Source organism: Euphorbia lathyris, chromosome 6 (assembly GCF_963576675.1).
Source record: "Euphorbia lathyris chromosome 6, ddEupLath1.1, whole genome shotgun sequence".
In the NCBI taxonomy this organism is placed as follows: Eukaryota; Viridiplantae; Streptophyta; class Magnoliopsida; order Malpighiales; family Euphorbiaceae; genus Euphorbia; species Euphorbia lathyris.
This window is the reverse complement of record NC_088915.1, coordinates 59,654,909-59,660,629: the sequence shown is the minus strand read 5'-3', so window position 1 is coordinate 59,660,629 and position 5,721 is coordinate 59,654,909. Positions and strand designations below refer to the sequence as shown.

Sequence of the window (5,721 nt, the reverse complement as noted above, 5' to 3'; positions counted from 1 at the left end):
TAAAAGTAAATTTAACCGATTGTAAATAAGTTTTGTTAAAAAAAGCGTTCCCTGTGGGATCGATATCTTTTATTACTACAAGCGTATACTGTGCACTTGCAGAAATCGCTCAACAAGTTTTTGGCGCCGTTGCCGGGGATACGCCAAAATTTTTGACAAAATTTTAAATTTTTCGTGTTTTATTACGAATCTAGGTTTATTCATACTTATTCAAACTTTTATATTTTTAATTATTTTCAATTACTAACATATTTATTTTTCAAATTCTGTTTTGTAGGTAGTTTCGGTTCGTGCGAAATTTCAAGTTCATACGCAGTTCTCGAAGTTCGGGCACGTCACCAGATCCTATTGACCCAGAAATTGAAAGAACCCTTAAAAAGAACAAGAAAGAAAAGAAAAAGAAAAACCAAACCCCAATAAAAACTAAAATTACCGAGCCAGAAGTTATGGTCACACTTATGGATTACGCTAGGCCAGGAGTGGCCGGTGTAACAAACAGTATAGTTAGACCCCAAATCAATGCAAATCAATTTGAAATTAAGCATGCGTTGCTTAATATGTTGCAAAATAATGTAACGTTTTACGGGTTACCTAACGAAAATCCTAACACCCATTTGACAAATTTCTTAGAAATTTGCGACACTTTTAAAATTACTAATGTGACTGCAGAAGCAATCAATCTTCGCCTTTTTCCTTTTACTTTGAAGGATCGAGCCAAAGAATGGTTAACTTATATGCCAGCCGCATCAATTGAGACTTGGGAGCAATTAGCCCAAGCATTTTTATCAAAAATTTTCCCTTTAGCAAAAACCGCAAGAGTCATTAAAGAGTTAACATCTTTTTCTCAAAATGATAATGAAACTCTTTATGAGGCTTGGGAACGTTTTAAAGAACTTCAACGTTTATGCCCACACCACCAATTGCCCGCTGAACTTTTAATGCAAACATTTTATAATGGACTAAATCCTACAACTAGAGGTTCATTGGATGCTATGTCTGGAGGGTTATTCATGAAGAAAACATCTGCCCAAGCGAGAGAACCTTTGGAGGAAATGGCAATCAACAGCAGTATGTGGCCCGCGGAACGTGGACACGTACCAGTAGCGAAACCATCATCCTCAACAACATCATCAATTAAAGGTATAGTGAATCTTGATCCAGTAGCGATGTTGCAAGCCCAATTTTCTGCCTTGTCGCACAAAATTGATAGGTTTATGGCACCGTGTGATCCTAATGGTCAACCAATCCAAACAGATGTGGATTACGAAGGTATGAGTGAAATTGAACAGGTAAACTTTGTCCAAGGGCAAAACCAAACTAATAACCCTTATTCCAATACATATAATCCTGGATGGAGAAATCATCCTAACTTTAACTGGAGAGATAATAACAATAATAATGTTAATGCTAATCAAAATCGTACTACTAATTATCAAAATCAATCAAGAGATACGATTAGCACCTTATCTTCTAAAATCGACAAATTCATTGATGCGATGAGCGGAAAAATAAGTAATCACGACGATGGTTTTAAATGGATCGAGAATAAATTCGATCAGCTTATTAAAAACCAATCATCTAGCATCCATAATTTGGAGATTCAAATTGGACAACTCGCTAAATCAATTCCATCCCGTAAAGAGGGAAGTCTTCCAAGCCATACGGAAGAAAATCCGAAAGAGCATGTTAAGGCTATCACTCTTCGTTCAGGGAAAAACTACTTAGACCCGGAAATGCCCGAAAATTCGACTTTACCTGGAACTGATTTACCAAAACCCAAAGAAGATACATTAAAACAAAAAGATGCACCGATTGACTCTAGTACAAAAACTTTTGTACCCAAACCACCTTTTCCACACAAAGTCCGCAACAAGAACTATGATAAACAACTTTTAACATTTTTAGACAAACTTAAGAATTTGCATATTAATTTGACGTTTATGGATGCAATTACGCAAATTCCCAACTATGGAAAATTCCTCAAAGATTTAATTTCAAAGAAAATCAGTTGGGAAGGGATTTCATCCATTTCACTAACTGAAGATTGCAGTTCGATTGTGTCAAGCAATTTGCCCACAAAACTCAAAGATCCCGGATGTTTTACCATTCCGTGTAAATTGGGAGATATAGAATTCCCAAGTTGTCTTTGTGATTTAGGAGCAAGCATTAACTTGATGCCATTATCTATTTTTAATAAGTTAGGCTTAGAAGAAGACATCAAACGTACTAATATGGTTTTGCAATTAGCGGATCAAACCAATAAAAGACCATACGGTATAATTGAGGATGTTTTAGTTAAAGTTGACAAATTTATTTTTCCTACCGATTTCGTTATTTTAGATTTTGCTTATGATGTAAATTGTCTGCTAATCTTTGGTAGACCGTTCATGAACACGGGACGTGCTCTAGTTGATGTGTCGGAAGGGAAAGTAGTTTTACGAATAGGAGATGATAAGATTGAGTTTGATATGAATCAAGCGATGAAATATCCTATAGAGGATTTCGCTTGTATGAAACTTGATTTAATTGAAGAATGTGTAAATGACATTGTTCAAAAAGAAGAAATAATAGAACCTATAATGAGTGAGGAACTAGAAGATAAGGACCCAGAACCTTTGATTCGAGAAGATGGACCAGTTCCGCCTTCAATTGTAGTTCCACCTAAATTAGAACTTAAGGAATTACCAGGTCATTTGAGGTACGCTTTCTTAGGTGAAGGCGATTCTCTACCTATAATGATCTCTAACAAGTTGACACAAGTTCAAGAAGAAAAATTGAAAGAAGTTGTTAGAAGTAGGATAGGAAGTATGGGTTGGCAAATTTCTGACTTAAAAGGTATTAATCCAAGTATTGTAATGCATAGAATTCACTTAGAAGAAGATAAGCCACCTAAAGCGGATAGGCAAAGACGCCTAAATCCGAATATGAAAGAAGTAGTAAAAAATGAGATTACTAAATTTCTGGACAATGGAATCATCTACCCTATCTCGGATAGTGAATGGGTTAGTCTAATCCATTATGTACCTAAAAAGGGAGGCATAACAGTTGTAAGGAATGAAGAAGGAGAATTAATACCCACACGAACCACCACTGGTTGGAGGGTTTGTATAGATTATAGAAATTTAAATAAAGCAACTAGGAAAGATCATTTTCCTCTTCCTTTCATTGATCAAATGATTGAAAGGATAACTGGTCATGTTTTCTACTATTTTCTTGACGGTTACTCCGGATTCTTTCAAATATACATTTACCCGGATGACCAAGATAAAACAACCTTCACATGTCCTTACGGAACATTTGCATATAGGAGAATGCCCTTTGGTCTATGTAACGCACCTGCAACATTTCAACGTTGTATGACTGCGATTTTTAATGATTTCATTGAAGATATCATGGAAGTTTTTATGGACGATTTTTCAGTTTATGGAGATTCTTTTGATTCGTGCCTAGAAAACTTGGATAAAGTTTTGTCTAGGTGTGGAGAAACAAATTTGGTATTAAATTGGGAAAAATGTCATTTCATGGTTGACGAAGGAATTGTTTTAGGTCACAAATATCTGAAAAAGGATTAGAAGTAGATAGAGCAAAAACCTCAGTAATAGAAAAATTACCCCCTCCAACTAATGTTAAGGGAGTAAGATCATTCTTAGGACATGCTGGTTTTTACAGAAGATTTATTAAAAAAAATTCTGTAATTTCCAAACCGCTTACTAATTTACTCATGAAAGATTCAACCTTTGATTTTAATGAAGAATGCGTTAAAGCTTTCGAAACATTGAAAACTGCTTTAGTCAGTGCACCTATTATTGCTAAACTTGATTGGGATTTACCCTTTGAAATTATATGTGATGCAAGTGACTTAGCTGTCGGATGTGTTTTAGGTCAAAGGAAGGATAAGAAACTTCATGTCATTTATTATGCAAGTCACACACTGTCTGGTGCACAATTAAATTACACCACAACAGAAAAAGAAATGTTAGCCGTAGTTTTTGCATATGACAAGTTTAGGTCATATTTATTAGGTTCAAAAGTTATTATTTATACCGATCATGCATCATTAAGATATTTGTTTGCTAAAAAAGATGCAAAACCACGTCTAATTAGATGGGTTTTATTATTGCAAGAATTTGATATAGAAATTAAAGACAAAAAGGGAGTTGAAAACCTTGTCGCCGATCATCTATCGAGACTTGAAGATGAAAACGGTCCTATAGGTGAAACTATCGGTATACGAGATGATTTCCCTGATGAACATCTCTATCAAATGAAAAGTTTCATATCACCTTGGTATGCAGATATTGCTAATTATCTCGCAGCCAATATTGTTCCGGAAGGATTAAATTCCCACCAAAGGAAGAAATTTTTCTTCGATATTAAACAATACTTTTGGGAAGATCCTTTTCTGTTCAAAACTTGTGGTGACGGGATAATTAGGAGATGCGTTGGTGAAAATGAATTTGAATCCATAATGTCAGAATGTCATTCTAGCTCTTATGGAGGACATAATGGAGTTAACAAGACAGCAGCTAGAATATTTGAAAGTGGTTTCTTGGCCTACGATGTTTAAGGATGTCCGTTCATTTATTACTCGTTGTGATAAGTGCCAAAGAACAGGAAATCTAGGAAGGAAAGATGAGATGCCCCTCACAACCGTATTAGAAGTTGAAGTCTTCGATATGTGGGGGATAGATTTCATGGGACCTTTTCCCCCTTCCAATGGTAAAACTTACATATTAGTTGCCGTTGATTATGTTTCAAAGTGGGTTGAAGCAATCGCAACCCCGACGAGTGATTCTAAGGTTGTCGTTAATTTTCTTGATGATATATTCTGTAGATTTGGTTGTCCAAGAGTTATAGTTAGTGATGGTGGTACTCATTTTATAAACAAGAGTTTTGAAACGCTTATGAAAAAATATGGAGTACGCCACCGCGTATCAACGCCGTACCATCCTCAGTCAAATGGTCAGGCGGAGATATCAAACAGAGAACTCAAATGGATTCTCGAGAAAACGGTTTCATCCTCTAGAAAAGATTGGTCTTCTAAACTCAATAATGCGTTATGGGCATACCGTACTGCATTTAAAACGCCAATAGGAATGACTCAGTACCATTTGGTGTATGGTAAGGCATGTCATTTGCCAGTCGAATTAGAACATAAAGCCTATTGGGCTATTAGAGAACTTAACTTTGACTTACAACAAGCAGGTAAGAAACGTTTGCTCAATTTAAATGAGTTAGATGAGTTACGTCATCTATCTTACGAAAATGCAAAGATTTATAAAGAAAAAATGAAAAAATGGCACGATGCCAAAATTAAAGTTAAACACTTTAATGTTGGGGATAAAGTGATGTTATTTAATTCACGACTTCGTTTATTTCCAGGAAAACTTAAGTCCAGATGGTTAGGACCATATTTAGTCGTCAAAACATTCGATTACGGTTCTTTAGAACTGAAAGATCCTACCGGAGTTCGATTCAAAGTTAATGGTAATCGATGTAAAATCTATTACGAAAATATTTCCCAACTAGGAATTGAGTTCATAACAAGATTATCTGACGTATGAATTACTCAGTTTATTTTACACAGTTTATTTTGTTTTATTGTTTTTATGATTTTGTTTATTTTATTTTATTTTTATTATTATTTTATTTTATTTTCAAAATGCCATTTTTATTAGATAACTTTATGTTATGATTTAAATACATAAAATATTTATATTT

General features: G+C 34.8%; 1 non-coding gene across 1 annotated transcript; it reads right to left on the bottom strand.

Annotated features, from left to right (window-relative positions):
* Positions 1-815: 815 nt before the first annotated feature.
* LOC136234293 (small nucleolar RNA R71) lies at positions 816-922 on the bottom strand. Its single transcript, XR_010691184.1, has one exon. It is a non-coding gene; the product is annotated as a small nucleolar RNA R71 (small nucleolar RNA).
* Between the last annotated feature and the right edge of the window lie 4,799 nt (positions 923-5,721).